Genomic DNA, 19,739 nt, shown 5'->3' with positions numbered 1-19,739 from the left:
TGAGTACTAAAGAAGATTTATTGCCACAAGTCATCGCACTTACGTTGATGAAAAAAATAATACAAAAACAATTAACAACAACTATGCAAGGCGATAATGGAGGCATAGCAAGCTAATAAAAGCTGCTTTGCGTTCACTTAACTCAACTGTATTAAGTTGAGGGGTGTGTTGCACTCGTATATGTTCTTTGCCCGTCCTTAGCTAAATGCACTATGTTGAGGTATCCTCTAGAAATGCATTTGGTTAAGGAGTGTGTTGTGGGGATATATGTGTTGTTGCCCATCCTCAGCGAAAATGCATTTGAGTTGGTGAGCACAATGCATTAATCTTTATCTTGCGTCCATTCGAATAAAATATTAAAGAAAATTCTTTTTTGTAATTTGGGTGAACTCCAATCGTTTCGTATCCCAAAGTAATGATCATTCGGCAGACAAAAGGACAATTTTTTCTGAAATTCCATAAATGAGGGAAATCGATCGACGAGGCCTATCGCCGCAAGAATCGCTTTGGGCCCACCATGACCCAACCTATAAAAGGAATCTCTTCCCTCATTGTGGAACTTTACCTCATTTTTCAAATCAGAAACCCTAGTGCCTTTGCATCTAGACCTTCCTTCTTCCCCAGCATTCCAGTGTTTCACCAGTCATCCTAAGTTCGTATCCATGGCTGACCAAACTCCCAACCAATCTTCTTCACCATCCACCCTTGACCAAGTAGCGAAACTTGCCATCCAAGCCCACACTATTCCCAAACTTGCTGGGAAAGCCCGGAGAAACTCTCTAGCCGTTCGGCCTCCTATGTTCAAAAGAGGAGGAAGCACTGAGAGCAGTACTGTTCCAATACCTATCGTCGCGATTGAGAGTGAAAGGAAGAGATGTGATGATACGGAGGTGTTTGGCAATATTCTGAGTACCTTGGAGCTAGAAGGTGGACTGCCCAAGGCTGAGGTTGTAAATCAACCACTGCCTACGGAGAAGGAGACGATGGTGGTAGCGGATGGAGTAGTGGTGGTGGAGGCAGTGGCTACTAAAGAAGAAACGGGAAAAGGTGTTCTAGCCCCAGATATTCCTGAGGAGATTGCCAACGCAGAAGCCTATGATAGACTGCCAAGAAGAGAAGAAGAAGAGATTGTGATGGAGGAGGCCAAGGAGGCTGAAGTTGCGTTGGAGGCCCCTGAAGTTGCGTTGGAGGAGGTTGTAGGGGAGGTGCAACCAGAGGTGGCTGAAGAGAAAAAGAAGAAGAACAACAACAAGGAAAGAAGGTTGGGGAGGCTGAATCTTCCCATCATCGCAAAGAAAGGAAGAATAAAGAGAAAAAGGATGATGATGAAGGTGAAGAGGCCAGGAAGGAAAGAAAGAAGAAGAAAGAAGAGAAGAAAATGCGCCAGCGTGAAGAGAGGCACCTGAGAAAAGAAGAGGAAGCGAGGCAGAGGGCTACGAGCCCGGAGATAGATGGAGAATCAACCTCCATAAGGGAGGATAAGGGGCAAAGGCACAGTTAATGGAACTGGCGCAACTCGAAACAACGCAAATGGTTGCGACCGAAGAGGGAGAAGAAGCAGAGGGAACCCCCCCCCCAATATAGCGTCGCAGGGAGAATGCGCCGCAAGGGTCCACTATTGACCCTCAAAGATTAATTATCGCAATGGAAGAAAAATAAATAAAAAGAAAAGAAAAAGAGGAGAAGCAAGAAAAGATGGAGAGGGGCAAGCTCATCATTGTAGAAGGGAATAGAAGAAGAAGATTGGAGTTTGAAGGGATATGGGAGCGCGAGAAGGAACAGCGTCTGTTGGTGGCCTGTCAACAATTTGAAGAAGAATTTGCGAGAGAAGAAAGAGAAGAAGAAGAATAAGAGAGGAGGAAGAAAGAAGAAGAGGACAGATTATTGGAGGAAAAGAAAAGGAAAAAGCCAAAGCCAATAAGCGGCGCTTATACAAGAAGAAGGGAAAAGAACGCGCAGAGCGTGAGAAAGAAGAACACATAAGGAGCGGGAAAAGAAAGAAAGACAAGCAGCCCGCCTTACGTTGGCTAAGGAAAAAGGCAAGGCAATCGCAGAAAGTAGCGAACCCGCACCAGCCAGGAAGCGTTCATCAAGGAAAAAGGAGAATGATGATATGTTGATCTAGATGGGCTTCTTTCCTACACCAAATCCACTACCTGACCTTATCACGAGTGTGGTTGTGGAACATGGGTGGGACATATTCTGACAGTGCCCATCCATCATTGTGCCTCAGGTGGTGTGGGACTTCTATCGCGGGCGTTTTCATGGAAATAGGGATGCGGTGACCTTTAAAGGAGAAACAATATCCTTCAGTGCAAGGGACATCAACGAAATATATCAAATGAAAGACAACCCTGATGCACGAGGGAATAATATTATTGATGATCCCAAGGAGTCAAAGATGGAAGACGCGCTGAGGATATTAAAGCAACCGGGCACAAAGTGGCCAGTTTCACTCAAAGGCATCTGCACTCTAAAGGCCAAGTCCTTGCTTCCGGAGGGAAGGCTCTGGGTTTACCTGGTCAAGAAGCGACTGATCCCAACAATGCATGACAAAACTATATCAAGGGATCGGGTCATGGCCACATACTGCATCGCACACAGCATTCCTATTGACATAGGGCAGTTGATCGCAAGACAGATTAGAGCATTGGTGCGGCATATCCGGGGGCAGTACTTCTTCCCGTGGATTGTTTCAAGTCTATGCCTATCTATGGGCATAGGCATTGATGAGGAGCCCATGCTAGAAGTCCACGGCCTCATCAACATCAAAATTTTGAGGCTACTCCTCAAAGACTCCCCACATTGCCCCGAGCTGCCAGTAAAAAGGCTCGCGATCGATTTGAATGCGCTGCAAGAACCCAGGCCAAAAAGATGATGCAGAGAAGGTCCTGGAGTCACCAACGCAAGATTCAATACCTATGGACCCTCTTCCCTTAGTTATTTGCCCTCCAAGCCCTCCAGTCCACCAGCGCAACCCTTTTCCCCTCTTCACGAACATTTACCAATCTCCCCCTTGTCCTAACCTCCTCACATGTTTACCCAGCAGCCCCACATTCACCATCAGCATCATCACTGCAACCCACCATTCCACCGCCGCAAGTTAATGACCCACGCGATTTGGGTGAAGGCACCTCTGCCCAACCCCAAAACGATGCTGGCGAGACATCGCAGGCACAACCTTCCATCACCTCCATGGCTGCTGAGTTAGCAGAAATGAGAACCCTCTTCTCCCAACAACAACAACTTTTCTCTCAACAACAACACTTCTTCAACAAGCGATTTGAGGTAGTAATGGAGTGCATTGATGATATTCAACGCAGTGCTGCTACATCAAGAGAGGCACTGAACAACATGCAACACAACATTTATAAAGTCCATATGCACCAGAGAATGATTGTGAAGCATAATCAAGAGTACTTCAACTTTTTCACCGCATATCCTCGTGGTCCAATGGTGCCCATACATCTCCGACAACACTTAAATTTTGAAGAAGCTCCTCCTGCACCACCTCAAAATCCGCCTCCAGACCCGCCAGGCCCTCAACAATAATCCTCCTATATTTTTTTTTCTTCTATGCGACCATTATGTATTCTTTTAAATTTACTTATTCTTTTATGAGTTAATCAATTCTTTGATTCTTGTACAGGCACAAAATTTTGTATTGTGTTAATTTGTAATTAATTGTATACTTTGTTATTATTCAATACAATGAGTACATATTCACTCCATTTTTGCCTGTGCCTTTTTCTTTATCATCCTTTCTCAATATTTGCGATATTCTCAATCTTTTACTTTTATGCTCTTCATTGTGTTGCTATAATGTAACATATGTTTATATTTAGAAACATTTCTCATACTTTGTAAATTCAGACTAACACTTAGTTAATTCTTAGTTTAGCAGTACTTTACCTTTTATCTTTCAAAGTTCTACTCAAACCTTCTTTTTGAAATTTTCTTCTAAGTGTTTGTCTAGTCTCTCCAAACAACGTAATGAGGACCTTGCTCATCTTTAAATTTGGGGGTGGGGAAGGTCTGAGCAGATAAGATCAAAATATGCAGTATTTAAGAAAATGCGTCCACTTTCCAAAAAAAAAAAAAAAATTCATACAAATCTCCAATGTCAGTGCAAGGGAAACCCTTAAAATGTTCCCAACCTGATAAGAGTTTAGTTGTGGAAGAAGCCTGCTCGTAGTTGGATGTTTGTATGATAACCGTAGGAGCAAGTCAAAACGAAGGTGGGTTTCCAAGAACAACGCAATATGAAATAGAAAAGAAAAATACAAGAGACAACTCCTCTGAAATTCATGAGTTAAAGTTGAAATTGGCACACAACTGTAGTTGAATATTCGCATGACACCTGTGGGGACAGGTCAAAATGAAGGGTGTAACCATGACCAACAGTCTCTAATAAATAACGCAAAGTTTAGACCACTGCATACAGATACATCGAGTTTTTTAGCAGAAATTTGTTCTATAGAAGAATAAAGTAGGGCTTTGTTAAGAATAAGCAAGGATAGGAAGAAGTTGCGATGTCAAGTAATGTGCCTAAGTGTAACATTCAGAGCAACCAATTGACGCAAAAATATTGGATAGGAATTAAGCTTTATTGCCTAAGTAAAAGATATGCTTGAGGACAAGCATATATCCAAATTTGGGGGTGTTATAACTTGTAGAAATACAAGTTATTTAGATTCCTTTATCTAGATATTGAGCCAAAAGATAATAAATATGTGCCGATTGTATGAAAATTAGCTCAGAATTACAATAATTATAAATTATTGCAATTACACTCACTAACATCTTTAAGATGGAAGAAAAGGAGATTTTCCTCTATTTTGCAGTAAACCGAGTCACCGCTTGTGCTCAAGGCTCAAGAAGAACTAATCAATGCATCTCTGTCACAATGCGCCCGTCAATCCACAATGAAGAGAAGATTAACGCAATGATGGCACAATGCGAAAGTCGATCCAGAGTTGACTTTCAACCGCATGCGATAATAAAAACAACAACGCATGCGAACTCACGATTGAAAGATGCAGCTGAGCAACGCAAGAGCGAAGGATTGAAAAGCGTGTACAACTAACGGTTGTCCATAATAGACGGTTCGATTACATAACAGAAGGAATAATATCCCTCCATCTTCGGAATTTCCATATCAACAAGTGGAGACCACAAGGCCGGAGTCAAAGATCCTCACCTATAAATACCCCATAGATTTCAGAGACAAAATATGCTACTGGATACGGAGCTAATTGCTGCTAAAGTGTTGAGAGAAAAGGCTGAGCTAAGTGCTTAACGGAAGAAATTTAGGAAGAAGACAAGACAAGGTCAAGAAGTGAGTCTCAATTCTATTCTGCTGAATACCTGCCGAGAAGCTCTGTGCTGAGAACCCTGCTACTGGTTGAGCAAGCCTGAGAAGGAAGCTCATCCGTTCATCTGATCCATCCAATCCGGTAAGTAGATCTCCACCTGAATCGGTGCCAAGACATTGGCGCTTGTTTGAGTCTGTTCTATCGCTTTTCATCATTGTATTTCACTTTCTTTATCTCTTCATTTAACACCATATATCAAACACTTAATAGATATATTAAATGTTTTGATTTCTTTCATATTCCATTTTCTGTTTACTTCCGTTCCTCCGTGAATCACTTTCTCCATGATGTTTTCTTAATGCCTTGGTAGTTAATATGAATTAAACGAGTACTTAACTTGTGTTAAAGAGATAACTACATTTAGCTAAAGCATGCTAGACGACATCTTCACCTGTGAGAGTAGAAGTGAAGATGTCATTCGAAACTATCGAGAGAAGGTTAGAAGAATGCGCTAACTAAAGCGAGTAGTACTTCCAGACATGGAAGCAACCTTACGTTCATTACGATCGTCTCTGATTCACCACAGACATGTGGGAGCGCGGTCGATCACTGAAAGGTGTACACCAAGAGAAGAGCGGAACCGTACTTATAACTTCAACGCAATTAAGAAACTTGCACTGTTTATATTAGTTATCTTTCTCTTTTTTGTTTGTACATAAGACTTGCTACCGCATTCCATGCTCTTTGCATAACCTTCATAGCTAGTCTGGACCCCAACATCTTGTATCGTGAAGCCTATATCTTGTATCATCTAGCTTAGGTTTACTGTACTTATTTTATTATCGCATTTTACTGCTTTCCTTTACTTTATCGCAATTTTATATACTTGTACAAAACTCTTTAAAGATTGAAAAACTTGGTCGCATATACCACGAACATACCACAATAACCTCAAATAGTCCTTGTGTTCGACCTCGGATCACACCGAGAAACTTGTGGTGGAATCACTTGGTTCCAGCATAAGGAAACTTGTGACAACGCAAGGCATACTACAAGAATATTCATAAGTAACGCATATCTAGAAGTAGTATGCATATTTGTCCACATGCTTAAATCTATAAAATTTGCGTTCATTCATATCCATTTTTGTATCAGTGCATTGTTTAAAGATATAAATTTTAAGTTACAGTTATCCTCTCAGAGGATTGTAACAAAGGTTTCGGAACAACTCAAATTTAAGAAATGAATAAGGTTTCATAGTTTCGTCTTGAACAATGGTAACTAAATAAATAATAGAATAAAGAGTTATTTTTGAGTTAGTATTTAGTCAAGAATGTCTTGCTTTAGTGAAAGATATTTGACTGCCCCTCGATAGCATCTATTCCAACTCACTAAAGTATCGTTGCAAATAAATAAAGAAATCTGGGTATTGTATTACTTTTGCTAAATTTGGATTTAGATGCAATTTTTCTAATATTTTTTGTTTATATTTCAACATGTCAAACTTGATTATTCAGATTTTAGCTTTTGATAAATTTAATGGTGAGGGTTACTCGAAATGGAAATCAAACATAAATACGACACTAGTTTTTGATGACCTGAGATTCGTTTTAATGGAGGAATGTCATCCGCTTCCCAGTTCAAATGCAAACCACAATGTTCGGGATGCCTATGACATATGGGTCAGGGCTAACCAAAAAGCCAGAGCCTACATTTTAGCAAGCATATCTGATGTGTTTACTAAAAAGCATGAAACCGTGGTCACTGCTAGAGAGATCATGGAGTTGTTACAAGGGATGTTTGGATAACAATTCTCATCAATGCGACATGATGCTATAAAATATGTCTACAATTCCTGCATGAAGTAAAGGACCTCTATTAGGGAACACGTCCTAGATATGATGGTCCACTCCAATGTAGCGGAAGTGAATGGTGTTGTCATAGATGAGAGGCGTCAAGTTAATATGATCATGGGATCTCTTTCAAAGAGTTTTCTAACTTTTCACACAAACGTTGTGATGAATAAGATTGATTACAATTTGACAACTCTCTTAAATGAACTCTAAACATGGCAATCTTTAATGAAAAATAAAGAAGGGTAAGAAAATGTTGTTGCCTAAAAGAAATTTTTGAAGGGATCTACATCAGCTAGAAAACCTTCAGAAAAGAAGTGTGGTCCTTCAAAGGATAAAAATATCCAAATAAAGAAAGAAAAAGGGATGAAGAAGGCTCCTACTAAAAAGTACAAGACAAAAGTTGCAAAAGGAAAATGTTTCCACTGTAACGAGGATAGACATTGGAAACAAAATTGCCCAAAATATCTTGCAGAAAGGAAAGTTGAGAAGGAAAACGAAGGTAAATCTGATTTACTTGTAATAGAAATATATTTAGCGGAAAGTTCTCAATTGACCTAGATACTGGATTCATGCATCGCTAATCATATTTTCATCTTCATTTAGGAAACTAGTTCCTAGAAGCAGTTAACAAAAACAAGATGACTTTTAAGGTGGGAATAGGTGAAGTCATTTCGCTGAAGTAATGGGAGATATCAAGTTAGTTTTTGGAGAATCTTACATTTTGTTAGAAAATGTGTATTATGTACCTAAAATGAAAAGGAAATTAATTTATGACTCCTATTTATTAGAACATATGTACTGATATAAATGAAGTGTTCATTAGTTCAAGAGATGTTCAAATATGTTCTGCTACATCTGAAAATAACTTGTATGTGTTAAAACCAACTAAGTAAAAAGTTATTTTACATATAGAGGTGTTTAAAACAGCCGAAACTCAAAATAAGAAACGAAAGATTTCTCCCAACGTTATCTGTAAAACCCGAGTTTTAATTACCTCAATTAAGTATGTTTAAATTTAAGGAAATGAAGAGGGAAACGTTTAAGTATGAGAAACTTGACTCTTGGGTGTTTAATAAGCTAGCCTTGCAAAAAGAAATTTTGGCTAAATGTTGGTTATGGAAATGGTGGTTGAACATCGAGTAAGCACAAGGCAGGCATAGAATAAATTCCATCGAGCATCGAGTATATTCGATCGAGGAAGGATCAAGCATCGAGTGTGTGTGTTAGAGGAATGATTGTGCATTGAGCAAGCCATCGAGCATCAACTATCCCATCGAGCATCGAGTTTATCCATCGAGTATTTTCCAGAATGCCATTGAATTTTCCATCGAGTATTTGCTAAGATGCCATCGAGTTTTCCTTTGAGTATCGATTTTTGCATGAAGCGTTCAGCTTTATACCTAAGTAATCCGAATAGTTGGCTTAATCTTGGCCCTTAATCTCCACTAATGAGTTATTAAGGAGATTTCATGTAGAAGGTTGGGCGGTTGTATAAAATGGAAAGAGGAAACTTCAAGAGGTCATTTTGGATGATTCCTTCGGGAAAATCAAGCGATCTTGGTACCGTTGGAAAGCTTTGAGAGTCTAGTTTCTGAAGTCAAGCCATTTAAAGGAAGTCTCACCGAAAGAAGGCAAAATAATGAAGGAATTAACGATGGGTACCATTTTTGGGCGAATCTGGGCCGTCGAAGAAGAAATCAAGATCCAAGTAGAACCACATGGAATTTCAAGCTGAAAATTTAATGTAATATTGTTATCACCTTTATGAGTAAGTTTGTAAAAGGAACTTTTGCAAGATCAGGTTTGGGGTTTGAGTTACATATTTTGGAAGCTAAACCTACAAAGTGTTGAACAAGCAGACAGCTTAGCGGTTTAGGGCCATTGAGGAAGATGTAAAGCTCTAGATCAAACCACAAAGAGTTTTATGCTGAAATTTTGAGGTAATGTTGTTAATACAATTTTGAGCATGTTTGAAAAATAAATTTTCTTAAAATGAGTTCTGGATTTCGAGTTATTGACATTAGAAGTTGAATCTGAAATTTGTTGGGCGAACAGGCAACTACTTGCTAAACGTGGTGGCACCCCAAAAATCCTACTAAGTATTGGGTATGGGCATTAGAAATAAGAGGACCAGCTGAAGTTTAGGCCCTTTTAAATTGGACTAAGTACTGGATGTCGTAAAGTAAGTTACGAGGAATCGAATGTGAAAGGAATAAACGTGAGCTTAATTCTAAAAGTGAGTCTAAAAAGGGAGATCAAGGCTAGTAACTAAAGTATTTCGATATGTTCACAGGGTTGACATTAGTAGGAGAAGCTCGAAAATCTTAAAAGGATTTCCCAAAGACTGTGAGTGACTCTAATGTTTACAAATGTTTATGAATGATGTAGCGAGTCATGCTTTAATGAAATTTACTTATTGATAGCCAACCTCAAATATTTACAAGCTATTTACTTTACTGATGTTTATGAATGCTTAATAGATTAAAACTTATAAAGTATGGATAGGTATGGTCCAGGCATGATGTTCTTAAGTGATTAATGTATAGTGCTTATGAAGTATGTTGCCCTAGACAAAGCCTAGGTGGTTAGCACATGCTATTAAGGAAAGCTGAGTCTATAAGAAAAAGCCAAGCGTGATATTTATGTGAAGGACTCCTAGTAAAGTATGTTTAGCTCAATACCTCGAAGTGGTAACCGAGCTTAGAGATGGTTGATGATAGGATCCTAGCTACGTACATGTAGCGCCAATTGAACTAGGAAGGTGATGGACAAAGAAGCCACATCATAGGAGATTAACTCAAGTTTTAGTAAAACTTGTTAATGAAGAATGTTATGCATTGAGTTGGTTCTGCATTAGCAAGAACTATGAAGAATGATAAACCATGCGATGTCAATGATAATTGTTGATAAGTTTATATGTTTTCAAGCAATTAAGTTTCATGAGATTGCTTAGCATTTTCCTCAAGTATGTACTTGTTCTATCACATGCCAAGGTGATATGTTAGTCTTATTTATGATTAAAGTATTCTATGTTGAAGCATGCGTTCTAAAGACTATAGCTAAGTTTCTAAAAATGCTAAGCTTAAAGCTATGTTATGAAAGATTCATAATATGTATGATTTTAAAGCATGATATGTTTTAGTAAGCTATGTTTTGAAAGATTCATAATATGCATGCGTTTTAAAGACTATAGTGTTCTAAAAGATTCATAAAAGGTTTGCAAGCTTAATCAATCTATTTATGGACTAAAACAAGCATCTCGATCTTGGAACATAAGTTTTGATACCGCGATCAAATTTTATAGCTTTGATCAAAATGTTGATGGATCTTGTGTATACAAGAATATCATCAATAGTTTAGTGTTTTTCTAGTGTGGTATGTAGATGATATCCTACTCATTGGGAATGATGTAGGTTTACTGACTACAGTTAAGAACTAGCTAGTGACCCAATTCCAAATGAAAGATTTGGGAAAGGCTCAGTTTGTTCTGGGTATTCAGATCTTTTGAGATCGAAATAACAAAATGCTAGCACTGTCTCAGGCATCGTATATTGATAAGATACTTGTCAAGTATTCGATGCAGAACTCCAAGAGGGGCTTATTGCCTTTCACGCACGGAGTTACTTTATCTAAGGAATAGTGTCCTAAGATACCTCAACAGGTTAAGGATATGAGACGAATCCGCTATGCATCTGTCGTGGGCAGTTTGATGTATGTGATGTTATGTACTAGACTTGACATCTACTATGCAGTGAGGATAGTCAGTAGATATCGATCTAATCCAGGATTAAATCACTGGAAAACTGTTAAGAACATCTTCAAGTATCTACAGAGAAGATTGACTATGCTTGTGTATGGTTCTAAGGATTTGATCGTTACGAGATACACAGACACTGATTTTCAGACTCATAGGGATTCTAGGAAATCCAAATCAGGATCAGTGGTCACTCTTAACAGAGGAGCAGTAGTATGGCGAAGCACCAAGCGGGGGTGCATCGCTGACTCCACCATGGAGGCTACATATGTAGCATCTTATGAAGCTGCTAAGGAAGTCGTTTGGCTTAGGAAATTCTTGACTGATCTGGAAGTTGTTCAAGATATGTCAAAGCCCATCACACTTTATTGTGATAATTGTGGTGTTGTGGCTAATTCACAAGAGCCTACGAGTCATAAGCGCGGCAAACACATAAAGTGGAAGTATCATCTCATCCGAAAGATTGTGCATCGAGGGGACATGATTGTCACGAAGATACTTTCAGAGCACAATGTTGCTGACCCATTTATGAAGGCCCTCATGGCTACAGTGTTTGAAGGTCACCTACAATGTTTTGTTGGATTTTATGTCCTAAAACTCGTGCTTTATAAACAATAAAACTTATTCTGAAAATTTAATAAGTTGTTATTGAAATATGTATTGCTTATTAGAAATCCAATAAACCTAAAAGACGTATGACTATTACATGAGTACTTGAACTTTATGTGGAGACATAAAAGTGGATCAGGTTCAAGTAAATAGTTAAAATGATCTATAGTATATGAATATGGTTGGGTGCCTAATTCTAGTAACACTATTGGATGCGATCTACTCTGTAGTTGTTACAAAGAGTTGTAAAATTCTACAAACGATGTGATCCTAATTCTTACATGTTATGACATGAGGAGTGGGGGTATGATAACGGGCAAAAATGCACGTTATTACAGCACAAAGTCATAAAACAATGCAGGATTGCGATGGTAAAAATATACAATGTTGCGTCAAAAAGCATTAAGTTCACAACATTACGATCGCATGCGTCCATCCCATTAAAATAGTTAACTTAGGCATTTTTGTGCAGGAAAATGGGCTGACGCAAGGCGAAAATGCGATCCAAAGAAATTAACGTTCGAGCGCATTAAGAGATTACGGTCGCAAGCCTATGCGATCATTTGCGCTCGCGGAAAATCTACTCAAGAAAGGTAGCCGCATAGAGTCGGTGCATCAAAGTGGGCGCATCTGGGTGAAAGCTTAATAAATCACGATGGGATAGAAAGCTGATGACGGTGAATTAAGTTGACAAGCCGTTAAAGACATATTATAGCAAGTACACTCAACTTTTCGGTGACAATTATCTAGCGCATCAGATAGAGAATTAATGCCATCCCATCAGTGCAATCATAAGAGAGAAGAAGCTTCTCACCCTGAAGCTTTATAAATACCAAATATCACCTTCATCGGAGGAGTTCGCCCAGTTTTAGAGTTCACCATATAGACGATAGTTAGCCTTGTTCTTAGTTTTTCTCATACTTAAAAGGTGGAAGTGAGAGAAAGGAAAGATGCCAAAAGATCGTCCTAGTCAGCTCGAGAGAGTGCCAAGGAGCGTGGAAAAATAGAGAAACGGTCGACTCTTGCGAGAGCAAGAATATCTTTTGAGCAGAGTAGAAGAAGAATAGTGTAAAAGCCTTGGGAAGCAAGAAATTGCTAACAGACTCTTTATTCTTATTCCGCATTGTCATTTTTTTTTTTACTTTGATTATATATATATATAATGGAACTTGCTTTTCTATATCTGTTCACTCTTCTTAAAATATGCATGAGTAGCTAAAACTATCGAATGGGTTGAGAAGTACTTAGCTAACATGACCTAGGATCTTCATTGCATGCGATCATCTTTTCTTATGTTGTGTCCATCACCCCTTTAGAGCTACTCAAGAGAGAGTCTAAAGAAAGAACCTAAGACTTGAGAGAGCTTGGTTAGAATCTAGACTCGAGAGAGTAAGATTAAATCTTCATAAGCAAGAGATAGAAACTTGGAGATAAGCTCTGTTTGTCAACATGCATCGCATGCACCCTAGAGATAGGTTATGGTAGTATGTGGTCGCCATGTATGTGTGTGTGTCAATCATCATCACATAGACAAGAATAGAGGCTTATATGTAAGTCCTATAGACATCATTTCATATATCACATGCGTTCTAAAACTAGAAGCTGTAGCATTTGCATTGAGAGATGATTTACGGTTGTATGTATGTAGCATGACTGCATAACATGAACGCAATCCTAGGAAGTGTTAGCTAAACCCCTTCTCAACCCGTTCCCATACATACTCATCACATCGTTCGTATTATTAACGCTTTTCTCAACTCTACCACATACACTTTATACTGTAAACAATAAATTAGCCAACCACTTGATTTATTTGTTACCGCAAAGTGATCTAAAAATTATCATTGCATATTGTTTTTCTTAGTCCCTGAGTTCAAACATGGGCTTACCAGGCAACTCAGTAGGGTTTATACTTGGATCTTGTTGAGAAAACTTGCTTGTACAACGCATTTTCCACCAATGCATTTTTACCATTATTTCATCACATAACAACATGCATCAAGTTTTTGGCGTCGTTGTTGGGGACTTCGGCCATTGTGCTAAAGGTAATTTTTTTATTTTCTTTGCAGCTTCCAATCTCTGGCGAATTACGATCTAGAGATTGAAAGAACGTTCCGATGAAGATTGACAGACAGCTGCTAACAACAACAAGACAGAACTCCAAGAATGGCGGAATAACTAGAAGAGAGGGTCGCAGATGCAAATAATATAATGGCCAACCCCATCCTTCTGGCGAATGACTGCAATAGACCTATTTGGAACTATGCGTCGCCCAATCTATATGATTTCTCCCTGGGAATCATGAGGTCAGCACTGGATGGATCGAGGTTTGAAATGAAACCGGTTATGTTGCAGATGATTCAAATGGCCGGACAATTTGGTGGAAGGCGTGGTGAGGATTCACACGCCCATCTTCGAAGTTCTATCGAAATCTGCAACACTTTTGTGTTCCCAAATATCTCTACTGAGGAGGTTTGACTAATGTTGTTCCCATTTTCCTTATGCGATCAAGCAAGAAAATGGGCTTATTCTCTCGAACTAGGAGAGATAACATCGTGGGAACAAGTAGTGAAAAAGTTCATGAAGAAATACTTTCCTCCAATGAAGAATGGAAGAAAGAGGAAGTTAATTACAAATTTTAAACAGGAAATTAACGAATCGCTCAGTGATGCCTGGGCGAGGTTTAAAAGGCTAGTAAGAGATTGCCCACATAATGGCTTACCAGACTACTTACAGATGGAGATTTTCTACCAAGGATTAAACCCTGCTTCGCAGACGGCTGATGCTTATTTTTATGAAGTGAAATTATGGATGATATGCGATGGTGAAATTGCGTTGTGCACTCAAGTTTCCTCAGCAGAATCCAAGTGTAAATTCCATTAAGTTTCCTAGTAAGTCCAAGGTCGAACTCAGGGACTTGTGAAAATAGATTGCATTGGTAATTTTTATGAAAACTGTGTGGTAACTGGTAACTCAATTAATTGGGGGTTTGTTGTTGATTGCATTAATGAGAAAATAAACAAATGCAGCGGATTTGAGAAAAGTCAGTTGTGTGATAAATGCACTGAGTATGCGATGAACGAGTTGAGAAGATCTTTAGCTAGCGTTACTTGGGAATGCGTCAGACTATGCGATCATGCTACAACCATGCACAGCAAGTCATTTTCCAATGCAAATGCGATGCTCCTAAGTCTAGAACGCATGTGTTGAATGCAAAAGTGTCCATAGAGCTTATCCCTAAGTCTCTTCTCTTGTCCTATGCGATGATGCAAAATGCATAAAAGCAAGGTGACCGTATACAATCATATCCTATCTCTAGGATGCATGCGATGCGTTGATAATAAATAGTGCATATTCCTAAGTTCTTATCTCTTGATTATGCGTTCTAATCTGACTCTTCCGAGCCTAGATTCTAACCTGACCTTCCCAAGCCTAGATCCTGTCCTTAGACTACCCTCCTGAGTATCTCTAATGGACGAATGAAGCATACATAATACAAGATAATCGCATAGCATGAAGATTTCCTAGTTGTGCTAGCTAACTGCTTCTCAACCCATTCAACTGATTTAGCTACTCATGCGTAAATAACAGAGAGTGAACAGATATAGAGAAGTAGATTCCATTTCAATAAATGAGTGGAGTATAAAATAACAATGGAAATTAAAGGTAGAGAGCCTGGTAGCAATTCCTTGCTGACCGAGGCTTTTACACTGTAATCTCTATTCGGTTCTAAAGATCTTCTCGCTTCTGCAGGCGTCGGCCCTCTCTCTGTCCTTGAAGCTTCCGGTGCTCCCAAGCTTACGGGAACGATCTATCGGCATAACCTCCTCTCTTGCGTCCGCCTTAAAACGAAAGAAAACTATGAACAAGGACGTATGAAACTTCGAACTAAAGAATGGTCAACCCCCCTTCTGAAGGATGCCCTTGGTAGAACATCCAGGGTGAAAGTCGGTTTCTCTCTTATAATTGCACAAATGGGACTGCTTTAATTCCTGACTGATGCGCCGAATATTTGTCACTAAAAAGCTGAATGTTCGTTATCGTCTGTCAATTTAATTCAGATTCGACTGTCATCAGCTTTTTGTCCCATCACGATTAATTAGCCTTTCACCCAGATGCGCCCACCATGTTGCGCTGACCAAGTTACGGCAATGTTTGCGAATGTTTGATGAACACCAGTTTGCGAATGTTTGCGAACACAATCATCACAAAGCCTTGTGGTGAAGATGTGCTAGATCAATGATTTCCTAGATCGCAATTCTTACATTGCATCAACGTATATTCTGCATAAAAACACTAAAATCAACTGTTCCTATGTGATGAACGCATGTGACCGCAATATTATGAAATTGATGCTTGATGGACGCAATTTAACATGTTTTATCAGTGCAATCCGACATTGTTTAAGAACTTCGCACTATGATAACGTGCATTTCTGCTCATTTTCACACCCCCAAATTTAAAAAGTGCTTGTCCTAAAGTATAAGCTAAAGACTTCCATTAGCAAGTCAACCGCAATGTCCTTTTCCTAGATTTCTCAAGGATACTTCGTTAAAATCCTATATACCAAAGTTTCCTTAAGTCTCGTTCATGTCTTCTTTCAAAATATTTCTAAGACCTAGGGACCGCAAGCTTAACCTTCAAAAAGATTTTTCTAACTTTTGAAACATCGCATGATTTATTTTAAAAATAAAATTTTCCACCGGGGTATCAAATGATTTTATCCTTGCATATTTCTTGTCATTATTTTTTTTCTGACCTTGCGCTGATCCAAGTGCTTTACCTTCATTTTGGCTTGCCCCCACATATGTCATGCGGACATCCAACTACGAGCAATGCGCTCTTGCTCAGACTAAACTCATACCTACTTGGCAGCGGAGTTGCAATCATTTATTTATGCGTTGATTCCGGTGACTTCATTTATTTATGCGTTGATTCCGGTGACTTACTTTCATTTTGGCTTGCCCCCACGTGTGTCATGCAGACATCCAACTACGGGTAAGTGCCTTTCACAACTTAACACTTATCAACATGGGTTTCCCATTGCGTTGACAGTGGAGTTGTTATTCTCAAAATTTTTCCTCTTTTTTTTTTCTAAATAGCAAGATCGAAAATAAATACCTAACCCCCAAATTTAAAATGTGGCAATGTCCTCATTGCCAAAAGATTGAAATGATTCATGCGATGTTCTTAGAATGCATTGTAAAGAGAGTTTGAAAGAAAGCTAGCAACCCCTAACTTCTAGAAATATTTTATGAGGTGACTATCTTAAAGTTAAGTTGACTCTAGTATATATGAAAGACATAGAAGCATATTTTTCATCATTGAAATCATACATGGCAAAGAGACGGCATGTGGTAACTTACTAAATTTATCTATGTCAAATGATTGCGGTGATCAAAGAGGATGCGGTAATAAAACTTTTAAAACTAACATGCGATGTGATAACCCAAGGAAGAATACACCCCCAAATTTGTGTTGTCGCCTACATTGTGTATTGGCGCATCCATCATTACGGTGATCTATCTTCTTTGGGTTGCGGTGACGGAGTGAGATAATTTGTTGCTTCATGTAACATCTCTGCAATCCTGTGCCTTATTCATTATAAACAAACAAAAAAAGGGTCAAATTATTTTTAAACAGAACAATATATATATATATATATATTAGAGATAATAAAGAGTAAAATGTAGATAGATAACTAATGATTAAAGTGACAAAGGAATGGGAGTTCAAGAATCAAACAAAGGGTATTCCGAGTTTTTCAGCTTCACGGAAGTCTTTTCTGGCTAGAAATCACCTCTGCAATATGCCTTCACTCGCTGTCCATTAACCTTAAATGTACGCCTTCCATCCTCAGTGATCAGCTCTACCACACCATGTGGGAATATTTCTTTAATGATGAAGGGTCCGGACCAGCGTGATTTTTATTTTCCCGGGGAGATCCGCAGACGTGTGTTGAAGAGTAAGACCTTTTTCCCGACTTGGAGGTTCTTACCGCATATGCGTTTGTCATGCCAGCGCTTGGTGCGCTCTTTATAAATCTTTGCATTTTCATATGCGTTAATCCTCCATTCTTCTAGCTTGACAAGTTGTATTTTTCACGCTTCTTCTGCTTTCTTCAAATCAAAGTTCAGCTTCTTTACTGCCCACAATGCCTTATATTCCAGCTCCAAAGGAAAATGACACGCCTTACAAAATACCAACGCATATGGGGACATACCTATGGGTGTTTTAAATGTAGTTCGATATGCCCATAACGCATCATCAAGCTTTGTTGCCCAATCTGTCCATGAAGGCCTTACTACCTTCTCAAGTATTAAGGTAGTCGACTAAGTTGCCCAATCTTTCCATGAAGAATTAAACGAATGAGTTAATCTGTGTTAAGGTAATTGACTAAGTTTAGCTAAAGCATACTCGACGACATCTTCGCCTGTGAGAGCAGAAGTGAAGATGTTATTCCGCCTATCGAGAGAAGGTTGGAAGAATGCTAAACTAAAGCGAGAAGTATTTCCAGAGATGGAAACAACCTTGCATTCATTACGTTCATCTATGTTTCACCATAGACGTATGGGAACATGGCCGATCACTGAGAGGTGTACGCCAAGGGAAATCAGAACCTTAGTTGCGTCCTTAACGAGATTGACGAACTTGCAATGTTCTTTCTCTCTACTCATTCTCTTTCTGCTTCATTCACAAGACTTGCCATCGAATTCATTAGATTCTTTTGTACAACTTCATAACCAGTCCTCACCGTATATCATAGTAGTTTAGACATTTATTTTATCAACGCATTTATTTACAACGCAATTTTACTTTCAGCGCAATTTATATTTCTGTCAAACCAAATTCTTTATTCTTTATGACAACCAGTCGCATTTACCACATTAGTATCACATATAAACGACAAAAATCCCTGTGTTTGACCTCAGGTCATTATGAGAAACTTGCGTTGGAATTATACTTGGTTCCAGCGCAAGGAAACTTGTGACACGCACTACATCATCGCATACTACGAAGCATATTATCATCAACACATACACTTAGAATGTAGTATCGTAAAATATCTTTATCGCAAAGCACTTAAGTGCATGGCACATCACAATTTTCATTCATAAGCCATGCGTTAGAGATAGATAAAGAATATTATAAATTTTAGTCATCGAGTTTATGGCGCCGTTGCCGGGGACATGAACTTGTTCATGCATTCATATTCATCATTGTCCATATGCTTAAAGATTGAAATTTATCTGCACAAGTTTATGGCGTCGTTGCCGAGGATTGGTAACGGTTTAGTGTTGAATACTTTTGTGGTAAATTGCAGGACAGATCTCTGTTGTACTATTTGTTTATCGCGAAGAGCAGGCTGACGGTTTATGAGTACTAGAACTGATCTAGAATTCGAAGCTAACCTAGAGATCGAGCGTACTTTTCGCGCAAGGGCACGCCAGAACCAAATTAGGAAAGAAGAGCAAATATGGCTAATAATGAGAGGCCCGAAGGAAAGGGGCGAATTGACCAGCGCAAGATCCTGTTTTTCTTATTGCCGACCGCAACATCTCAATGAGAAACTATGCAGTGCCGAATATTTATGACTTCTCGCCTGGCATTTCAAGACAAATGGTTGAGGAGAATGCACGTTTTGAAATTTTTAGATGATCCAAAATGCAAGGCAGTTTGGAGGTATGCAAGGTGAAGACCCGCACGCCCATCTGACCAGCTTTGTAGAGATGTACAACACTTTCTCCATTCCTGGCATTACTCCTGAGGAAATTAGACTGTACCTCTTCCCGTACGCACAGAGGGATGAGGCAAAGAGGTGGGCTCATTCATTAGAGCCAAATGAAATCACTTCATTGGACCAGTTGGTGGAGCGATTCATGATGAAATTCTTCCCTACAGCTGTCAACGCAAGAAGACGGAGGGATTTGTTGAATTTTGAGTAGATGGAGAACGAGACTCTAAGCACCGCCTGGGTGCGTTTCAGAAGATTGGTGAAGAATTGTCCGCATATTGGAATTCCCGATTGCGTTCTGATGGAGATCTTCTATAATGGCTTGAATCGATCAACTTAAGCTATTGCTGATGCTTCCACAGTGGGAGGATTTATGGACAAGACCTACACTGAAACCAAGGTCATCCTTGATCGCATTTTGCGAAACATGGATGATTGGGGGGATGACGAGTATGGGGGAAGAGGCCCCG

At 39.2% G+C, this 19,739-nt stretch overlaps 1 non-coding gene across 1 annotated transcript; it reads right to left on the bottom strand.

Annotated features, from left to right (window-relative positions):
* Positions 1-14,147: 14,147 nt before the first annotated feature.
* Positions 14,148-14,254, bottom strand: LOC120070468 (small nucleolar RNA R71). Its single transcript, XR_005479963.1, has one exon. It is a non-coding gene; the product is annotated as a small nucleolar RNA R71 (small nucleolar RNA).
* Positions 14,255-19,739: the final 5,485 nt, after the last annotated feature.

This window comes from Benincasa hispida, chromosome 1 (assembly GCF_027475165.1).
Source record: "Benincasa hispida cultivar pf3 chromosome 1, pf3_genome.v1.1, whole genome shotgun sequence".
Taxonomy (NCBI): Eukaryota; Viridiplantae; Streptophyta; class Magnoliopsida; order Cucurbitales; family Cucurbitaceae; genus Benincasa; species Benincasa hispida.
Note: the sequence above shows the minus strand (reverse complement) of the source record. Positions and strands in the feature narration are given on the sequence as shown.